General features: G+C 40.1%; 1 protein-coding gene across 7 annotated transcripts in view; it reads left to right on the forward strand.

Moving 5' to 3' along the window:
• Positions 1-1,564: 1,564 nt before the first annotated feature.
• Positions 1,565-22,227, forward strand: part of ctnnd2a (catenin (cadherin-associated protein), delta 2a) — a 252,253-nt gene continuing 231,590 nt past the window's right edge. For 5 of the 7 annotated variants that reach the window (XR_006375784.1, XM_044176683.1, XM_044176687.1 and 2 more), the window contains exon 1: positions 1,565-1,930. The gene's annotated coding sequence lies outside the window, so the exon portion shown is untranslated. The remainder of the gene's footprint in view (positions 1,931-22,227) is intronic. The other 2 variants (XM_044176686.1, XM_044176690.1) reach the window with 1 other exon arrangement.

The raw sequence follows: 22,227 nt of genomic DNA on the forward strand, positions 1-22,227 counted from the left end.
CTAATATAATCAAAATGTAATTATCGTCTCTCATCAGATATGACACAATATATAATTTAGAAACCCGTTTTAAATTACACAAACTAATGATATAAATATATTATAGCATTACTAATAATAAGTTAACATTATTACTTATCATTTCATTGTTTGTTAACAGTAAAATAACTATTAACTAAAGTTTAATTAAAATTAATGATGGTTATTATAGTGTTACCTATTCTTCTTCTCAATCCATTTCTAGTCTGTACAAATATGTTAAATAATAAACATTAAAGACCCAGTTTCTGGTTGCTTACGCAACGTCCCACAGCTCATCATTATGTTTTTTACCTCTGCAGCACTTCTTATATCCCCACCACTATAGTAACATCTTATACAACAAACTAATTTGGCTAGTAAATATGCAGTTTCTGCTGTACAGATGAAAATGAACATAAATAATATGAAAAAATAAGAAGACAAAGAAGAACACAAATATTTTTCCACATATTACACTTGTGTTTTCTGAAATATTGAATATAATATTGAATAAGTGAAAAATGCTTACTTGGCTTAATGCCACAAAACAAATCAGCACTGTTTCTTACAAATGATAAAGACGAATTGAGGAGAAAGTGTAAAATGTGAGAGAAATGATTTGATTAAAGATGAAAGAGGAGACAGAACAGACACAATGTGCACAATGGCCATATTTCAACATAATGAAGATGTTTTAATGTGTGCAAGGAGGGACAAATTTGAATCAAGAAAGAAAGAAAGAAATTTTCAATCCGTTCGAGCCAGCAGAACTGACTGTGCAGAACATGTGATGTAGCCACAAATCTGACACGCTCAGCAATTCGTGACCTTGGTGTGTGAGGAAAGTGAAGGGAATAGGGGGCTGGAAAGATGATGGAGTGCAGGTCAGGTGATACTATCAGCATCATAACCCAATAGGGATCTGGTTGCCATGGAGTGTGTATGTGTGCAGAAGGGGGGTTGGGGGGTTACAACAACATGGGTGGGGGCCGTATTGTATTGAGGGGGAAAATCTGTTCACACAGTCACATGGTGACAAAAAGCACATCCCTAGATGGTAAACCTTCTAGGGTTTGGTTAAGGGTTAAGGTTAGGTTGAGGCATGCAGGCCCAGTGGTTATGGTCATGGTAAAGGTTAGGATAGGTCTCTAGGGAATAAATGCTTGCTTGTGTGTTGGTGTGTGTGGAAGGGGGGTTGTTACAAATTGGTGCTGTGGAGGACTTTCTAATAGACACTTAAATGGCATGCACACGTGTGTAGCACACAGCACTGTAACGCAGCAACTGCTAGGCTGTAGAATTGGAACAGGAAAAACTGATGGTGCAATAAGACCTAAGTGTTCCCTGTGCAGCTACACTGACACTCCCCAATGGTCTGTCAAAATAGCAAAGACATCATTATGTGAATATGCACATATGACACACATTACAACCTCTTCCTACCACATACCACCTGAAGATGGTGCTCCATACCCTTACGTGAGGGCGATGCTTGCGCGTGCGCTTGCATGTGCGCGAGTGAGTGCGAGATCGAGACAGAGAGCCGCTGTCTGCCTCCTCTCCGGTGGTGTTGCCTCCCAGTCGCTGCAGTGCTTTGCTGCTCTCTCCTCTCTTTCTCTCTCTCTTTCTTCCTTTCTCGCTTTCGTACCCAGCGCCTTGCCTCTTCCTCCTCTGTCTCTTCCACAGTCTTTTCTCCTCGTCCCCTGCGGATGCCTCAGCCTTACACCCTCGGCCCAGCATCCCGGCAAATGGTCGCTCCATCCCCGGCAACTCTGGACGCAGGGCGCAGCGAAAAGGCGCACTGATCTGATCTAAGCACGCTGCTGATTGACTTGAAAGAGAGGCGGACCAGGGGCATAAGGGAAACGAGGAGAAGCCGGTCGCTGAAAGTGACCAGGTTCTCATTTCGGTAAGTCATGGCGTTATTTTCCGTGCTGTAGACTTAATATGATCGGACAGAGAGGGAGTAGGTGACAGGTCTTCAAACGCCTGTGCTTTTAGTCCACAGAGTGGGACGTGGTCTGCAATGTGGAAATTCACAGAAAATCTGAACATAACTTCTGGATCAGCATGGTGGATGATTTTGGGAAACCGCTGGTGTAAAAAAACAAAAACAAAACAGATGCCCTGCTTATGATAGCGAGCTTGCTGCGAAGCTCCTCTCAGAAACAAGCGTCCGACTGTGGTCAGATCACCCAACACACAGCAGATATTTGGTCCCAGCTGACTGCTGACCCAAATTCACCATTGGTTGTGCGTAAAAGTGCTCTAAAGGTGTGAAAAGCACCTTGTAAACAAAAGGGCTATGATTGCTCTTCCTCCCAGATGATGATCATTTTGTTTTGACAACTCCATTTACACCCAGAAGTTAAGTTATTGTTTTATCCTTAAAGATATCTGGACATGATGTCATGGTATATAGTATGGTATATGAGTTATGACTGGGCCAAAAATCTGTGCCACAGGTTATAGTACAGTATATTGCTTATAAATCTGCTGATACCCATTAAGTTTTATGGGATTGCTTTTTGTCTATAAGGTTCTGGAGCATGAGAGGTGACACAAGGATAAGGGTATGGGTAAGACTCCATACCTTTCCCACAGCCGTACTTGTGCTTTGATCAATGGACATTTGCAGGAGGGGGGATTGTGCCTGGCAGTTTGTCAAGGGCGTACAATATATCCAGCAGATGATGTGGAGGAGAAGAGGAGGAGGGCTGGGCTGCTGTTAGGCATGCTGTGGATACATGTTCAGCCTTCTGCATGTCAGCATTTGGGCAGGTGCATGATGGATAGCTGAGGCACAGTTGTACAGAGAGGGAAAGGGTATTAGTGCATGCTCAGGTCTATATCACATTAAACCCTTTGTCTTTTGTTCTGCATTGCTTCGAAACTATAACACTTTCGGCTGAGATTTGCAGGTTAGGTTAGCTTCCTCTGTGGCCAGGTAAGCAGCCATGTAACAAAGAGAATACAATCCCCACTGATTCCCCTCAAACTGACCTCTGGTGCAGGAATACGGTGATATAGATTTTTCCTCCACAGACAACCACTGCTAAGTCTGTTTCAACCAGCACGTTATTCACTTTTTCTAGTACTTTACGTGATGACAGTACAACACTCTCCTTGCCCATGAGCCACACATCTTCAAGAACTTCAATAGATTTATTTTATTGAAAGGATAAGCAGAATTACAAAAGACCTATCACTGTGAGAACTGTCTCTCCCTCACACACACACACACTCCATCCTCTCTCTAAATTTCCTAAAGATTAGCTTCTTTTATGTCCAGTGAATGTCTCCAGTGGGCATGAAAAGCCTCGTCCTTCATCGCGGACACAGATTAAGCTAATTCACACAGCAGCGCAGGCCTAATGCCTAATCACTATGCTGCGCCGGCAGAACTGAACAGCCCAGTCTTTATACCGTGGTAGCCGAGAGAGGGAGAGAGAGCAAAGGGGGAAAGCTAGCCGCCAGTGCCTATTGATCGGACGGGGGGGGCTACTGGCAGGCGTCCACAGGATGGAGTGCTAATGACAATCCAAAGAGCTGCTGGGATGAGCTGGCTCGGTATTGCCTTATAGAGCAGTGCTGATGAAGGGAGAGTTTGAATTATAGTTATCCTCCCTGTAGCAGAGCAGGGTCAGAGAGGATTTGAAAATAATGTAACTGTTAGAGAGTGGAAGTGGGGTGTGGTGTAGTGCATTGATAGTGTAACAGATCTAATACCATTCTGTGACTGTCAAACTTTGTTATTCATGTTGCAGTGTATAAGAGACATCAAAAAGGCTTCTTTTTTGTTACCAAGCGGTACCTAAGGCTAATTCTTGATACATGAAATGAGCAAAGATTGAGATCAAAAGAAGTAGGAACTCCCTGTCAACTGTCTGCTTTACGGTTTTGGTGTTTGGCCAGTTGTGTGCTGAAAGGATTGGCATCGAAACCATCTTTCCATTGACACTGAGAATTGTCCAGTTTCCATGTCAGCAATGAAATTTGATCTTCTGATTTCATTTTATCTTATACTTGATAACAAGACAGACATCTTTCACTGCGATGAGACTATTTCCATCCCTTCTACTTTCACTTGTTTCAGTTTGAATTTTCATAATTCATGTGACATGTAAGACAGCGCAGTGAGCAGGGAAACTGTCCTGCACCAGCAGTATCTGGAGCACCTGTCAGTGAGCAAGACAATGAAGCTCTACCAGGTCCAGGGGTTCTGTTCTACACTTCGACCTGACCTTTGACCTCCGCGTCAAAGGGCAAAAAGTTCTTCCCCATGGTGTCACCTTGTACCTTTATTATATTAACACAGACACAAGATACATCCCACATATATAATACCATTTGATTCAGAAACAAGTGAGTGTACAGTATGTCTTCCCAATAGCGTTGAAAATAAATAAATGGCTTTCCTCCAGAGGAGCTATGAGTAGTGTTGTGAGTGGCAAATATGGTACCTCTTGGAGGTGTGACACAAGCCCAGAGGCAACTGATGCTGTGTATCTAGCAGTCTAGTTATTGGGTATTAGCTGGATATGAAATTAAGCTCTAGTTATGACCTACAGTATGTAGGTATATTTATGTCCTTTCTATCTATTACTACTGCATGAGTAAAGACAACTGTGGAACATGAAGCACCATCAAGATGAAAAACAGAATGATGTTATCTGCTGTATGTTGTTCGTGTTTTCTTCTATACATTCACTAAAATGCAATGTGAATGGGCCTCAGGCAACTGGCTGACATTTGATCCATACTTGCCGATTGCATTGATTGCGTATTCATGTGCACAGAATACGCAAGGTGCTAATTGACAGCCTCAGTGTGCTCATCAATCAGCTGACTTGATGCTGATGTTGGTGACTAGATGCTTATGAGCTTCTTTAATGACATAAAAAATATTGATGTACCACTGCTAATGGACGCTTTTACAATATCCCCATTACTGTGGAATTGTTTGAAGATTCCATACATGTTATGCACCATTAAACCTGTCATATCACTCTTCTTTCCCTCAAGGGTGCTGTGCAGTGCACCCAACATAGCTATCTTATGAGGATATTTCCAGGTAATACTCTAGATGTTATACTTTGTGCTCAAGTGTGTCCATGTCTCTCAGTCATGAAATAGTCTAATTGTCATTGCCTTCTTTATTAATTAGGTGAGAATGAAATACATTAGCAGCTTGTCCCATCATGAATATATTCACCCCTGCCAGTAATGATGTACTGAGTTAGTCGATGAGTCTTCCTCTTATTTTAAATCCAGCAGCTTTAAAGAGAAATACCGGACCAGCCACATATTTTCAAAGAAGGAAAACAAACCTATCTGGAATTGAGACTCCAGTGTTGGTCAAGTTACTTGAAAAATGTAATCAATATCTCATTACTTACTCTTTGAAAATTATTAGTTCCATTACTTGTTACTTTTGTTACTCAGCACAACCCCGTCAAAAGTCCTTTGAAACAACTCCAAGGCCTCCACACCCACATTGCACATCTGTATTTAACAAGTGAAAATAGAAAGAAAGATGCTATGGTTTAACAAGCAGCCCACCTGCAGTTTGGAGGTATTTCCTGACTATCAACAGCTAGCTATCTTAGCCCTGGTGACTGCACATAGCACTCCACAAGACTTCACACTGAAGCTGCAGGGTTTACACAACCTTCAACTCTGAACAAAACCATGTGATTTCTGAAGGCAGGCCTATTATTTGCATAATGTTAGCAAGCCATCTCAGAAGACACAACATGTAAATTACATAACTTTGGAGCTGCAGGAGCCGCATTCCTCCTCTTTTTGTAGAGGCTAGTCCAAGCTAACACATCGCGGACTAGTATGTCCCCTGAACGCACAGTTTCGAAACTATAAGCAACTCTCCATCAAACTCTCACTAGGACAGCAACATGCCAACCCCCAAAATGACATAATGGAGCATTGCTGAGATTAGTAACTGTAAAGTAATTACTGGATTTCAACTTGTAATCCCTTACTTAACTCATTGCCCAACTGCCCAACACTGCTCCTTAGCATATTGGGGCACAACATTCCAATGCACTACTTAGTGAGTTGAACTTATTGCATATTAAGTAAGTTTATGTGAAACAATTTTTTTTTTCCACCTTTGATCAGTATACACAGCTGAGTGAGCATGTTTTAGGTGGCTTTTCATCACACACACATTGTGATGTAGTTAACAGAGGAGCCCGTTCTTCAACCAAAGGGTTTGGAGTCAAGGCCCCATTTTTATCACTGGAGTGTCCTTGAGCAGGACACAAAATCCCTCGAAGCTCAAATGATGTCGGTTTGTCACTGACCCTTTGGGGGGAAGAGGAAGCAATGACAAATTTTCCTGTTGGGGGATCAGTTGAAAAAAAAACTATTTAACAACAAGAAGATGGACACCATGGGGATAGTACTTGGAATTGCTGCATAAATTACTTTTTAAGATAATATAGACAGGCTTTCAGCTGATACGACCTCCTATTTTCATGCTTCCCATCATCATTAGTGTATCCTAAGGAGTGGACAGAGCATTTAATTTTCCTATCAGTAATGCATCACACTCCAACTTCTTTCACACTAAAAGAAAGAAAAGAAAGAGAAGAAGAAAAGTTGTCCAGCTTTAACAATGCTTTGGATTTATGGCTCGATTTCCACTGATGCCACATGTAGTAAAAATATATGGCCTCATAGTACTGGAAGGTGGTAAAAGGTAAAACCATTCACCAATTGCTGTGTATTGTATATTGTAGTGATTAATGAAAGCAGGGGTTTGAGGAGCGCAGCAGGAAGTAGACAGAGAGAGAGAGAGAGAGAGAGAGAGAGGAGGTAGCGATGTGTCAGTGTTGAAATGAGTCCAGCAAGGCAGCAATATGTGTGTGTCTGTGTGTGTGTGTGAGAGAGAGACAGAGAGAGAGGGATGTGTGCATGCTTACTAGTGTGTTTCTGCTCCCATCTTCTGATGAGCTCAATGCAGATGGGACTCCCTCTGTCAGCCCACTGCCCTCCTCCTCTCCCCCATGCTCCATTATCCTCCCTCCTTCCCTTCAGTCTTTAGTGCAAGGGAAAACAAAGAAAGAAAGAAGGGAAGAAAGAAAGAGAAAAAAGGAAGAGAAAGGAAATGAGTGATGTGATACAAAAAAAGCATAAAGAGAGAGATCATTAAGAAGCAAGGATTCACAGGAAGTAGTAAATGGTGAAAAAGATGGGGGGAGATAAAGTGAGTAAAGTGAAAGACAGAGAGGTGGAAAATGAAGAAGATCTAGTGACAGAGCTTGGTGGGGGAGTAAGAATGGCTTTTAAGCAGTGAGAAGACCAGACCAGGAATCATCAAAAGCAGGAAGTGACAGAGAGGTGTGAAGAACAAACACAGAATGTGAAAAGGGAAACTGCACCATGCTATATTTACTAGTGTCTAAAATTCAAATGCTGCATATTAAAACCTAATGGTATGTATTTAACGCAGGCCCTACAGTGAGAGCAGTGTGTCTGTGGTTGCCTAGCCATGACATCACTTCTGTGCCTGCCACAATGTACTTGCTAAGCTGAATTAATAATTGGCTCAGCTAGCCAGGTCTGCCTGAGTTAATTGAGCATCAAAGAGAAGCCTTAGCTGGAGCACAGATCATCTTGATTTCCCTGGGTGAAAATGAAGCCCAGAGCTGGCTTGTGCATGTAGGACTGAATGTGGAAGTGTGCCTGTTTGTTCATTTGTTGATGTGTATGTGTGTGATTGTGACCTTTATTACATGTGTAGGGGTTCGTCACCAGAATTCATATGTGTCCACAGGTTGGGAAGTCTATGTGTTTGAGTGTTTGCATGTGCTTTTAAGTGCATGTGTGTGTACAATAGCGTGTGAGAGTGCTTCTGATAAAATGGGTGTTTGCATCCAGTTTTTTGACATTGTGTTAATTGCTTTGTCTGTGTCACTGCTTCACCACCTACTACCTGTTCATTTCTGTTATTATTGGCTAAAACATTGAATTGTGCTCTTTTTCCTGGCTGAACTTTCCTTCCGACCCTTATGTGCAAGAAATCTACATGCACAAGAAAGTAATTAGACAGTGTTCACTATGGTTGATTGGTCGTATTTCTAAAAATAAGCAGGTGTGAGGACCTTGCAAGTTGCCTCACAGGAGAAAATGTTAAAGCTGAAGTGAAAGTGCGAAAGAGAGAAAAAAGGTTTGTCATAATGACATGTTACGTGGCAGGAAGCAGAGAGGTATGTTGTTGTTGGCTTCATCTATAGTCTCTTTGCACAGCAACATAGTATTATCTTTCTGGCTGGTCAAGTGGGAAATAATGTGTTTTATGGGATATGAACACCTCCACCAGGATGAGTACGTGAGCGTGGTCATATGTGTAAGTGTTTATTTCTTTCCTGTACTTTTAACGCACACATCATCGCTCCTTGTCTACGCAAGGGCACATGGTGTCATTGATGTGAAGCACCTGAAATCAGGTCCAGCTAATGTCATCCAACAGCAGAGCTACAGCAGCCAGCACTTTTCAAACCTACAGCTCTTGCATATGTGCACCATCTACAGGCAAGGAAAATAATAGCTGCTGCAATTTGGACACTTGTTGGAAATGAGTGTTACAACTGCAGTTTTCATTGCTACTGTTTGTGTTTTTGAGGTTTTACATGTTACAAAATAGGATTGTCACTTTTAAAATAAAATCAAAGTTTGAACAAATGTGAACTAACACGTAAATGTTTTTATTTAATTCGAAAATATATCTTAATCCTTAACGGCATTGTAGAGATTCCATGGTTTTATCATTTGCAGTGCCTCTGCTGCTTCACTTGAGTGACAACTCTCACAGCTAAAAGCCTTACCATTATGCATGTTTTTTCCATCTGTGGCGTTGAATACAAAATGCTTCCTCACATTACTTCTCAGATGGTTTGTTGACACGATTATCCGTTTGGCATTGTTTGCTAGTTTTCTCCGTTTTGCGTTAGCACAGAGAACAACATTAGCCTAGTGTACGGAGCATGCAATGGGTCAGACGGACAGTGCATTTTAAGAACACGCTCGCCACTAAAGTACAATGCACGGCATATTGCGCTTAAACACGAATTTTGGGGTCATTGTAATTTGAATATGTAATTTTCCCTCACATTTGAATTTTAATATTACACTTGGCATAACAGGAGGGCTTTAGACATGCAAATGTACACATGTCAATGTAGTCTCCTACAGGCAAAGTTTTTTAGTGCATCGGGCATGTTTGCATGTTAGTGGAGGTGTAGCATTTGCTGTTGGTAACCTGCACGGCGTCGTCACATCCACCGACCTGGCTTGTTTGTGTATACAGTAATTTGTATAGGAGCTTGTATGTAGGTGACAGCTGGTAAGGCTTAAGTTTTGACTCACTTTTTTATGTTTAAATGTAGTGGAAGTAGAAACACCTCATGTTGCATGTTTTTAAATATTTTGCTTCCTGTACTTGGCAGTTACATAATATCATCTGAGTGCTGTCAAAATGAACAGATGTTTGATGAAAGATATTTCAGTACAACACTTGACACAGTTTAACCTCTGCAACCAAATATCCAGATGTTTTTCTAATTTTTAATTACTGAAAGCAAAATATCAAAAATACTAGTAGTTATTGAAAGTACCTGCAATAAACACCTTTTTGAAAGTACATTTTTGTCATTTTAAGGGTTTTGTCTCAAAAGCCCAGCCACTTGCAGTTTTTGATTATCAAAAGAGAAATGAATCACTAATCAAAGGGATGGGTTTCTAAAGAATCAGAACCTTTTAAGAGGAAAAAATAAAATATATCTTTGGTTCAAATGCACATTTGCAAAGGATGGCTTTAAGCATATGCCTAATCTAAAGCAGTTAGTAACTGCTAAAATGGTAAAGTAGGATGAGCATGAAATATTTGGTACAGAACCTAAAATCGTCTTTATCATAATAAACAAGTGGATGAGTCAAGATGTTTACTATCTTAAACGTTGCTTTCTGAGTCCGGCTGCTATCCCATAGGGAAGCAGTAATGATAATTAAACTTAATTTCAGAAGTGTGGCAAATATGAAATAACATTTTGCAATATCCTGCAATTATCTTTACTTTACACTCTTAATTGTAATCTACAAACCCAATGTTATAACATATTATTAATATGAACATGTTATCTTTAGCTTTATGATATTGTATTCAAAGTTTTTATAACTTGATAGACTATTCTATTTAGGCAACAATACTAAAAATTGTAAATACTAGTGGGATACTTTGTAGTGCATCTCCAAAACTAAGACATGCAATATACCATAAAGTTTGTGAAACATACCACTGTTATTCTTCAAAATAAATGGGTTCATATATAAAATATAACCTATACTTCTATCAGTTTCTTTGCAAAACTCATATTGTTTGTCTGTACTTTACTCATTCACTAGATCTTGGGTAATCCTTGATCCCAACTGACATACACACACACACACACACACACACACAGTGGTGTTTCTATCTTAAAAGCTTGAGGCCAGCAAAGTGGTATAAATGCCATACCCAATGCCTGTGGTCAGATCAGCAGACAGCCCATCAGTAGCGCACACCGATCCTTATCAACCATGTATTGCTGTGGTTACTTCCACCTGTCAATCAAACACTTTCTCACATCTGTAGAAAAGGATTTGATGGAAATGATGGAGATTGGTGGAAAGACAGACACAGAAAGAGATAGGGATCAGAACAATATGGCCTGTTTATGGATCCAGCCACCTTATTTTATTGCCCTGGTGTGTAGGGTTGATGTGTATGTGGATTTGTTTCCACCTCGATCAATGGAAAAAAAAGAAGAAGGTATAGAGACAGAAAGAGAGGGACATCAGAGATCAGAAGCAACAAAAGGAAGAAGGCGATATGAGAGGTAGACAAAACACATGCTGACTATGAACCTACAGAAACTACCTGTAGGACACAGACCACATAGTACAATTTGTAAGGGAGAAGCTGAGTGAGGATTTAGCTGCAAGTGTTTTCAGCATGTCTGAAAGAAGAACAGCAGCTGAAATAATGTTTTGACCACGGGGCTTTTTATTAGGTTGTTTATTGATGTGCGTTGACACTGGAGAGCTACTGCCACAGTCGAGCTGTCCACATTATTCGATTTCATTTCTCAGTCCCTGAGCTAACAAAGGCAGGTTTTCTGTCTAGCTACACATTGTGCTTGTTCCGAGTAAAGTCAGTGCAAGCTGTTTATGCTCTATCCTGATATTCAGCAGTTTTGTTTGTCCCCGGTTCTTTTAACATAACAGGTTTCATCTATTGGGTGTTTTCAGATTAAAATATAAGTGGAACTCCACTCCAAATATAAGTGGAACTCCCATGGACTGTTGCAGACACAAAACAAAAACAAGTTATTCAGGAGTAAAGAATGATGAAGATAAAGGTGCATGTTTTGTTGTGAAGCCAGTGGTGGGCCATGATTTATACAGTATATCACAGACATCAGGAAGAGGAATGCATGTATGCATGCAGCGGATGCTGGATGTACTTGGCAATGAATTTCAACAAGCTGGATGATGGGCAAATGAAGTGTTTTTCTTATTTTACTCATACCATTTTCACAGCCTGTGAGGTATCAGTGCAGAAACCTTTGAGAAATGATCCCTCAGATTTGTAATTTGTGCTTTCAAATTACAAAGCATCCCTTTAAATTACTAATCATGAGCTCTGTATACTTATTTCTTTCCCTCAGTTTAGTCATCTTTACCTTTTAAATTATTTAACACTGTCCTCAAATCTCTTAATTTTCCCCTTCCCCTTCTGCTTTATGAAAAATCAGCAATATGCCTTCTCCAAGGGATCCTAAATACAACACAATGATGTGTTTGACAGCCAAAATATATCCATGTATCTAAAATACAACTGTATTAAGTTTAAGTTGATTGTCAAGGGGACAAGGACAATTTAACAGTAGTAATTCTAATGAATGAAGGGAACACAATAACTATATTGAGTACACTAATTAGTAATTTTAGGGTTGAATTACTATTTTAAAGGAATTATTTATTAACCCACCCCCCCGCAATTGTCTGTAGTTTGCAGTGGGGTTGCTTTAAATGTTCACAGGCAAACAGGAGAATAATATCCCTAAGCCAACCATGTCTCCCATTCCTACAGCTCTCCTTAAGCTGGGCTTTCAATATCTTGCACAAGGACGCTTAAGTTGATTGGAGGCTCAGTGTGAAGAACATACTCACTACACCAGACTGCAGTCAAATTCACTCACACAATGTACAGTGTTTAATAGCAATGTACAGAATTCTGACATTTCTGTTAGCAAAGGGAATGCTGTCATTACTCATTTGGCATCAAACTGCCTCATAAATAGCATTTGATGTTACTTCTTTATTTTCTGTGATAACGTGGGTATACTATACAGATCCCAACTATGGCCCGGATCTAGAATTGCAAGTGCACATTCATTTCACTCATCTGTCTTCGGTGGGTTGTATCTGCTATTTATAATTCATCAAGCAATTTTCTGTTGATATCCGCATATAAATTAACTTAGATATTGTGCAGCTCATGAATTTCTAACGGCATATGTGCACCACAGAAGTACATCAGCTCTGCTGTCTCTTGCTTGTGAGAAACTTGAGTGAAAAACATTTTGAGTTTTGTAATGTTCTCTAGCATGAAAAGTGGCCCACAGGCTTTTCATGAAATGTTCTCGAAGCCGAGCCACCCCTTACTGTTGTGCGTACCAATTATGGCTGGATTCTGCTGGGTCTGTTGGAGATATGTGTGGTACTGTATACCAAAAACAGAATAGGGCTGCCTGGGCGTGTCTCTGTTGATGGTACAGACATGATAGAGGGTACGCTGACCAAGAGAAGATCAGAAAAGCAGAGGAGGTTTGATCGTTTTAACCAACAACTGGCTTCACACTTGGAAAGGGAGAGTGAAAAAACAGGTCATGCGTGGGTTACTAATAATGCTCCATTTAAAAAATGTGATGGTGACTTGGTATTTTCAAAATGCCATCTGGTCTTTGATTTTAACTTCTGGTCTTTAGCCGTCATTTATTTTATAATTACGCTTAATTTATCTTGGGTTATACAGAATGTGTCATATCTGCATGTGTTACTTTTCTAATTTTGAGGTTCAGCTACATTTGGTGAAGGTTTTAAACAAACCAAACAAATTCTGCTTACACATTCTTTACAAAATGCTATAGTCATTTGCAACTTTAGACAAGATATCCCTCGATGTTGTTTAGGCCAATTAGGCTCGAAATCTGCCGGGTTTGGGCTTGTGCCAGATTTGGAGTGAAAGTCTTTATGTGTCAGAGACAGGCTTTTGAAAGGGGATTGAGAAAAAGAGACTCACAGATTCCAGGAAATTCACAGAAATCGCACAAATCACACACACATGCACCATTTCTGTCACTCTCATCTCTCTTTTCTCCCCTCTCTGTGGACTGCTGATAGACAAGACAACACGTATTTTAAAACCAAGAGACAAACAATTGATTATATACGCTATAGTTGCAACAAAAATCTACTTTGCAGCCAGGGAATTGTACACACACACACACACACACACACACACTCACACACATACATACACACGCACAGACATAGACTACAGGAAACAGAGTGAGCCATTGCCAGAAAATGGTAGAGGTGGGAGGATTGAGTTAGTAGCTCCCTGCTGCACTGCTACCAGTTTGCTTATGTGATATTAATTCAACTAATTTGACCTGCACTGCAGACATTATCAGACGGTTCAGAGAGGTTTTTATACTGAAATGGACTAAATGGGTCTCTCAAAATAAAATAATATTAATTTCACAGACACGGCAAGAAAATCTGGGGATTACATTTATTGCATGCAGATTACCTTATCTGCACTATTATTCCTGGTAGATGGTCAATATTAGTTTCCAGAGTCAAAAGGACACATTTAAAGGACATAGTTGTGATTTTTTACTGTATGGCATTTGCCATTTATGAATCCCATCGTGTGCTGGGTCAGGAATAGCTCTAAGATGGAACTTTTTTCACCAGCCTTTGTCTTTTAATTTTTGTCACATTGTCTACTAAGTGTTTATTTATTAGGAATATATGTCGTCTTTACAAAATAAGAAATAAAGGTTATACTACTAATTTGATTCTGTTACGGTTAAAAAATGGAACACTGATTTCTTCACTGATGCGTGACAAGTTTGTTGAACTGTTGAATAATGTGGGATCACAAGGTCTAATGAAACCAAAGGCACAGTGAGGTGTCTGACTTTGATCTTTTGGAAGTTCTTAGCCCGCCAGCACACCAAGCCTTAAACTGTAATGAATGGGGGGGGGGCAAGAAGTGGAAGTTTTTAGATTCAGTCAAGTGTTTCAAAGCCTTACATCATTTCCATGTCTTCCACCAGGAGAATATTGCAACAAACCCTGTTTTCAAAAGAGTCAATCCTTTTTTATAGAATGATTTTGATAGGTCAGTGAAGTAAATTTTGTGAACGAGACACAGGTACATACACTCACTCACACATAGGATGCTACCCCACACACACACAGATGTATATAGAAACACACAAAAGCTCACAGTTATGTTTTGTATACAGCGTAGGATGTTCTGCAGTCACACTGTGCAGCAAATTGAATTTCCATAGGTGGTTAGTCAGGCAGTGTTACTCTTTCTCCCATTATGGCACATTCACTAAGACAGCAGGCAGCCAGAGAGAGAACAGTGGTCTCCACCAGCTTCTCCAGCGGAGGCTCATGCCCAGCCGTGGACTCTCTTTGTCGGCTGACTGGTGGGGCCTGACTGGAGACGGCTCCATGCTGAGTCTGGCTCGTGCACATACTGTAGGCGTACATGTGATGCACACACACACACACACACACACACACAGTGAATGTATCCCAGTGCACATACAGTAATCAGTTGAGAAAACATACACCCACTGTCTTGTTTTCTGTCACATACACCGCAGGGTAAATCGAAGGTCAGCAGGTTACCAGCAAGAGCCAAAGGTGCCATCAGTGTCCAGTTGTAGAGAAGCCATGGAAACTATTAGCAAGGTTGTTTGGTTGCTATGACAGCATAGAGATCACCGGCCCACTGCAGGGATGGAGTGATATAATGGGCCGATAGAGGGAGGGTTGTGTAAGGTGTACTTCAAAGTATAGCAAGAAGAAGCATTGATTCTGTTTGATCAATAATAGACTAATATGACTCCAGATACTGTATGCAGTTGCAAAAAAAGTGTGGTGACTTTAGATTAGAATTTGCAGAGCATGCTGTCATTTTGACAATACTAACAAATGTAATTAGAAATGTATTTTTTATCTTTTAGAATTTATTTTAATTTGTGTGTACTGTGTCTACTTCCCATGGCTTAGCTGCTGTTTATTTTTCATATTCATTCATTCATTTTTATTTTATTTTATATTTATTCATTCATGTAACAAAGGCATGTGTAGGAATATCCAGACAGGCAAGATCTCATTACCGGTGGCCTAGTGAGAAGGGAACTGATCTATCATTAAAGCGGGATCATTATGACCTGCTGGAGGGGAAATATGAATTTTATAGTAGCAGTCTGTCATACATACTGGTGAGGGGATGACAGAAGCCTGAAAATATAACAGAGTTACCTGTGGATGCTCAAATCTCTGAGGCAAACCTGTGGTCAAAGCAAAATCAATAATGTCATTAAATGGCAATGGAGTATATAGAAGGTTAATCAAATGGATTTAACTCTAAAGTGCATTCATAGTTATTGTGTGTTGCTATTTGAGTAGTATTTCCCTGTTGCCAAGCTGTGGACAGGATAGGACAACAAGGCAGGCAAAATCCATTTGTGCATTCATTCAGAGGCGTCTAATTTCACTTGATGTTAAACAAACATAATGAACAACCTCCAGCCAATCACAATCGATCCAGACCAAGGTAACTACTTTGATATTTATCTCTGCAAAAATGAACATGAAGTATACACGGTAGAGGTTGTGTGATTTAAATGAAATTGTGTGTCAAATTCATCATGTTCATTTCTGCTATTGATTATTCTACCTACCTTTACGACTGTGAGAGGGTTTTCTGTAGTGTCAAGCAGTAATTTAGTCAGTGCATAGTTGTGTGCTTGTGGGTGTGATGCAGTTCAGATACACAATGGAGAAAATATTGTATGAAAATATATATGATTTTCCAAGTACTTCTTGTTCTTGTTCTTCCGCTTCTTCTCCCTTTTCTTCTTCTCTGTGCAAAGGTGTTTTGCAACTGCAGTTTTGTACTGTTGACAAGAAAGAGCAAAAACAAGGACAAATGGCTGAAATTTGGCAATCTGGATCTCCTAATTTGGATCTCTCCCATCATCCAAACAGCTTTCTGATGGTAGCTAGCCAGTTCTCAGTCTGACTAGTTTAGTTCATGTGACAGACTGACTTACTGTTGGTGGTTAAAAAAAAAGTGTTTGGGGTGATCCATACTGATGGTCTTTATGGAGACCATCTGGACAAATAAGCCGTACAAGTATCTGCAGACATTGATTAATTCCTCTTCATATACAAATGGTACTATTTGTTTCTTCTTTGTTAATTCATTTTTTACTACCACTTAATGACTGTATGACTTTACTTGTCTTATACGGCCCCATCATACATTTTATAATAATATGACCCCACATCCAGCAAGGTAGCATAAAGATAAAAATGGCAGCCATAGCAACAACTAAAGATCAGGTATTCCCTTATTTCATGCTTGGGTCTTGCATTGTTAATCATTACTTATACTTGATATACACATATCTATATAGCTTATTTAACGTTTACATTTTTGGCAACACATTAATTTCTGTTTACTTCCAAGCCCAATTTCTTGTCTGTTTCCTTGGAAACCATTGTTCACCAAATGCGACTAAACTCACTGTGCTTATTATCTGCAGTATATCAAGGCCATCACATGGGGGCGGCATGTTTTGTCGCTCTGTGTTAAACTCTTGATGCTTCTAACCAAAGCACTCGAAAAGACTCTATGTATCAGACTTAAACAACCCTCAAATAATCTTGATAGCTTGGTTCTCTTATTTAGGCAGGAGACCAAGCTATACAATAGTTTCTAGGTGAAGTACATTGGCAAACAAACAGATAATAATGCTTTACCTCTCCAAATCAAGCAGTGTACCTATCTGTCTGTATCTGTCCATCTATCTCACGCACACACCCACACACACATAGACTGGTAGAGGGCACAGTCAAGCCAGGAGGTTAACAATTCACTGAGGTCCCATATGTCTCCTGCAGCACTAGCAGATACTAAGACCCTGATCACACCCCTGAGGAACGGAGGGAAAGAATATCCTGAATGCTTTTTAATGAGTGACAGTGGAGCAGCAGGGACTGGACCTGACACAGCATCTCCGAAAGTCACATTTTGAACAATACGCTCTGATCGTCTCTCTGTTTTTTATTCCTACAAAATGCGTTGGATTTAAAATGAATTGAATGTTCCGGCCTGTCTGTGTTTGCGTGTCTTTGTTTTCGTGGAAACTTGTTTAGAAAGCATGAGTCAGGATTCAGGCAGAAACATCTCCTAACCTCGCTCACTTTATTCAGATCAGACAGAGCGCTCTATGTCTGGCTTTCAATTTTTGCACACGCACATACACACATTCTGTACTCACACAGTTAGACAGACTAACCAGCTGCCCCAAGGCCTTTTGGCTTGTGAAAAGGGACAGAGAGCTCTATTGTTTTCTCTGTGATTCAGTTATTACACAGAGATTAACACAGTGGAACTCTTCTGTGACACCCAAGGGCTTTGGACCCAGAGAGAGCGAGCACTGAATGCCTTTATCTTTCCCTCTCTCTCACTCTCTTTCTCTCTCAGCCACCCTATCTCTGTCTATTTCACTGTTTCTCTGACGGACACACACATGCTTGCACATGATGTTACACACTTATTCAGGCATTGCCAAACAAACAGTCGCAATTATGGCTAAAAATGGCGCGTGCGCACATAAACACACACACACACACCGCTCATGCATTTGTCTGGAGGAATGTGTTCAGTGGCTGATAAGGAGGATAATAGGACAACAACATTAAAACAGAAATGCCAGCACAGCGACAATTCTTTCACACACACACACACCTGCTACACACATTTGAACACTGCATACACATGCGCACACACACATTCACATGTCAGACATATAGAATCCTGTTATTATATTACTGACGACGGTGCAGCAGCAAGCAAAAAGATGTTCTAGAGGTACGAAACAAATTAAAACTTTGATGCCCAACGATTTACATGACAAAACAGCAAAATACATTCAAATGCTGTGCTTGCAAAAGAACTGTTCTCTATACAGAATATGATAGGGAGGGAGGGATAGAGATAGTAACAATCAAAGAAAGAGAGGGAGAGTAGAGCGAGAGGATGACATCATGCTGATAGGACTGAAGCTGCATGGTCCCAGTGGTATCTCCCTTCCGCTGACAGATGTACTGGATCTCAGTGGGATCAAACACTACCAGCAGGAAGACTTTCAGCTCAGAGCTGCTGGAAGAGCATGAAAATAACATCCAAGCCTTTCATGTGTGCCTTCACCTTCATGTGTGTGCTTGTGCACATGGGTGTCAACTGTTCACATGCGTGTATCACACATCAGATGGTACCAGTATATTTTGTATGTATTTAAATTCCCTTCACGTGATAAGGAATATAACAACAACAAAAGCAACCTTCCATTAAAAGTTATGAGGAATTGGATCTCTAGAAGTTTCTAATCCCTAATAACACTGAAAAATGGCATTCACTGCAAAGTGTTAGCTGTCATTGGACTTGGCCACAATGGACACTCAATCTCATCAGTTTTAATGACTTGCAATTGTGATCTATGCAGGAAACACCTGGGGAAAAAAAGGTATTATTTTAGGATTGTCAGTGCCAAAAACTTTTATTCATAACATGCAGAATCAGAAACCTTTAGGACATGAAGACAGTCAATTTCCCAGTACTCATGCATGCATTTAAACTTTATTCTTCTTTTTGTGTTTAATTGACCCTATGATATAGCAGGGTTAACCCTTTTGACAGTTTATACAGATTATTAGTGTAATGTAAGCATTTGAAGAAGCCAGGTAGAGGCTCCTAATCGCAAGCGCTGTCCCCTCATGTAAATTATATATGTATTAAATGTCAAGGCTGCTAGGGATAAGATGTGTGGATATGTGTTGATATAGTCACGTTCCCGACCTCTCTCATCCAACTCTCAGGGGTATACTCTTCTGCCACAGCACAGCCTCTACACTGTGGCTTTATAGGTCTCATACTCAGAAGCCAACAGAAGCCTCTACTATGGATGGAAATAATAAAACTTCATATTGTGGTAAGCTACATTATAAATGGGAAGCTGCTGCTGCGGATGGAGCAGCGTAGCAATATGTTCTGAGTCACAGTTGAAGCTTCTTTGTACTTACAATATCTTTTATATAAAGAATAAATGTGTTTTTTGCATTTTAAAATGAATCAGTATTAAAATGGCACAAATTATATTGCTTACACTTTACTTGGATAGTCCGCCTACGGATAGTTTAATGAGTTTGTATAATATTTCAACTTATTAGTTGAAATTCAACAATTCAACAGTTTCACAAATAAAGGTTTGGTTAGGTTTAGGCACAAAAAAAATCTGTTAAACATCTACAGACAACAGTGAAACAGTTGAAATGTTACAAATACTCTATAATCCATCTGTAGGCAGACTATCCAAATAAAGAAAAAAACTAGCTAACACAAGTGAAACTGAACTCTAACTGATTTGTGCCTGTAAGTGTAATGTGCACAACATTTCTTCTGGTAGTAATTTCCTTTTATAGAATTTAGATTTTTTTTGCAAGGAAACTCATTTTGTTTCCTATTGGTAGCTGCTTTTTGTGCCGCTGGTCACTAGAAAGTATCACCAAGGCTTTGGTGCTTTGGTCAAGGGCAAATAAAAGTAGCGTTTGGGGGGAGGGACAATGTTATGAATTTACTTTCACATTTTCCCAGCTGGTCGCTGGGTTCAAACTTGTGAGGCAGTGTATTTATACTATGTATCTATTTTGGTTTGTAGAACAGCTAGTTATGTAACCAATTTAAATACACCGTGTGTGTTTGTGCAAGTGTATGGGCAGGCAGATTGTGTTTAAAACTCACAGAGGCTCTCATGATTATCAGACTGCAGCATGGCACGTGTGAAGTCTTCTCTCTTCCTCACTCTCTTTCTTTCTCTCCTTTTTCGTTCCTTTCATTTCTTCTGCCATCTCTGTCTTTTCCTTTCTTGCTTCATTTCATACGTTTTTAGCTACATCTATCCAGCTTGTTTGGAATACCGACCCCTGTCAGGTTTGATCTCCCCACTCTCCAAGTAGATGCCCTACTTATTTAGTGGGGATGGGGGGCAGACATCACACTGTAGACTGGAGAGCGAAATGCAAACAAGAACAAAAACAACTGGAAGCTACCTCAGAGGGAGGCAGAAATTAGTGAAGAGGACAGGTTTACTGAAGCCCCGTGTCTGTGTGTAACAATTTCTGCTTGAATCTTAACATTTTCATATTTACTACAGTATGTAAAGCTAATAAAACCAGATATGAAATGACCACCCATTTTTCTTTGGTCCTATATCTCATTTTCTCTTTGGGTCCTGTCACAGAGGAACTGCACTCTTTCATTAGATCACAGGCCGACTCAGGCCTGCTGTCTCAGAGATAACACCCAGGTAAATGTTGGCCCTGATCCCCTTTGAACGGCAATCATATCTTCACGTACAAGACAGCTCATGATGACTATCGTGGTCAAGGTTATCAACTGAACCTGCTAATATCCTCATTGCTCTCTGTCTGTAATGTCTTGTGACCTGTCACACTCTTCCTCCCTGTGTCTCAAATCAGTGTTTAAGATTGGATATGGTGGTGCTGCTTTTAGAAGTACTTCTTTCAGTCCAGTCACGCTATCCCTCCACCTGTCAGAGGTGCTGGGAGTGCATGTCATCTCCAACATTAACAGGTTAGTGCTCTACAAAAATCTGTGGCTCAGATGATAATTGTGCAGACATCAGTGAGCGATGACTTAAGAGTAACGCATGTTTGCATTTTCCTTGAATTCCAAGCACTTCAGAGGGAAGCAGAAGTGTAGGTTTATGTAAAGGATTTATTTTTTTATAATTTTCTTCACAGTTGCTCACATCCCAAAGCTTTCAACTTGGTTATATCAGAAAGGGAGAAATACAGGAAACAAAAATGACCGAGGGCAGATTCACTTAGTTTTCTAATAGACAAAACAAATAAGATGTATGATCATAAATGACCGTCAGCTGTGTATAGTGTTTGTGTACTTTGAGTTTTTTATTCTCTATATCAAAGGCTGAAGCTCCTTTTAACTGTAACTTATCTCTGTTTCATGAGCACAGGGACAGAAACATTGGGGTAGTGGTGTTTTTTAGCACCATGGACAGCTCCAGGATGCCCCTTTATAGCAAATGGCCTGTGTCTGTATTTATATTTGGAGCTTTTATGTCAAGCATTAGCTATCACCAGCCTGATTTTCACTACAGGGTCTCAAAGAGCCAGCCAAAGCCTACTCATTATTAATGTCAATCAATTTTCCAAATAGCAAAATTACCAAGGTTCATTTGGGATCTACAGTAGTTGCCTACAGCAGCAAAGCCAGACTCCTTTCAATTACATTAATGAAGGTTTTTGAACAGCTTGAGGTGGCCTCAGCCTGAACAAGCCACATTTGGCTGTGCTTTGGGCAAGGGGGTAATGATGCTTAATTTCTCCAGTAGGGCCAGCAGGATTGTGCTGGACCTTAGGCATAAAAATAATGCTTTTTAACAGAAAGACAAAAGCACTATCGCATTACTTAAAAGTGTTAAAACTTGTGTGTCTCTACCATAAAAAGAATCATAAAAGTGTTGATTGCAGTGGAAACAGAAAGAAAGAAAGGAGTTCTTAAGAGGCTGTTCAGTGTCACATTTGCCACTGTATAATTAGGATATTGTAAAGCAAGTGCAACAGGGTCATACTGGTTGTGTTCTCTATGGCTTGCTAACATCCTTAATAGGAATTGTAGGCAAGGGCAATATGTGGGATAAGCATTTGTTAAGTTTTACTTTCACCCTGGTGGGACAGGGGAAAAAATGTGAAATATAGAGTAATGAAAAATTTATA

The sequence above is a fragment of the Siniperca chuatsi genome, linkage group LG19 (assembly GCF_020085105.1).
Source record: "Siniperca chuatsi isolate FFG_IHB_CAS linkage group LG19, ASM2008510v1, whole genome shotgun sequence".
In the NCBI taxonomy this organism is placed as follows: Eukaryota; Metazoa; Chordata; class Actinopteri; order Centrarchiformes; family Sinipercidae; genus Siniperca; species Siniperca chuatsi.